The sequence below is a fragment of the Myxine glutinosa genome, chromosome 5 (genome assembly GCF_964187855.1).
Source record: "Myxine glutinosa chromosome 5, kmMyxGlut1.1, whole genome shotgun sequence".
NCBI classification, from domain to species: domain Eukaryota; kingdom Metazoa; phylum Chordata; class Myxini; order Myxiniformes; family Myxinidae; genus Myxine; species Myxine glutinosa.
In genome coordinates this window covers 135,145,500-135,146,036 of record NC_136265.1, presented here as the reverse complement: position 1 = coordinate 135,146,036, position 537 = coordinate 135,145,500, and the positions used below count along the sequence as shown (strand labels likewise).

Below are 537 nucleotides of genomic sequence, written 5' to 3'. Positions count from 1 at the left end.
GGCTCGTTGGTCTAGGGGTATGATTCTCGCTTTGGGTGCGAGAGGTCCCGGGTTCAAATCCCGGACGAGCCCAAGTTTTTTGGAGGGATCTCTGGAGGCTTTACCGGTCTTGACCTGGATTCGATTTCCACGGAGGTTCACAAACTCACCTTTCAGTCGATGGAATGCATTGTTCAAAGAATGCTGCCATTTTGATGGTGCGCCGTCAGGTGGTGCTGCATCATGGAGCACGCCGTCCCTCTGATTGAGGTTAAAGGTCGCACTGGCTCTCTCAAAAGGTGTAACCCATTAACACCAGTACCCGTAGCTGCTGCATTCGGATATCAATGTTGACTCTGATTTGAGTTTCACGGAAAGAATGGGATTTGTTATAAACTGGAGGATTAAGTTCGGGTTGTGGATAAACCACAGGAAAAATGGGTCAAACGGCCTTCTGTGTCTTAAGTTTCCTTGCATGTGTTTCCTTCCTTTGTACCTTGTAAATTGGACAGCAGATTGATGAGCAGGTGAATGGTCAGGTGGATGGTCAGATGATGT

General features: G+C 48.0%; 1 non-coding gene across 1 annotated transcript; it reads left to right on the top strand.

Annotated features, from left to right (window-relative positions):
* On the top strand, positions 1-72 carry TRNAP-UGG (transfer RNA proline (anticodon UGG)). The gene has a single exon. It is a non-coding gene; the product is annotated as a tRNA-Pro (tRNA).
* The last annotated feature ends 465 nt before the right edge of the window (positions 73-537 follow it).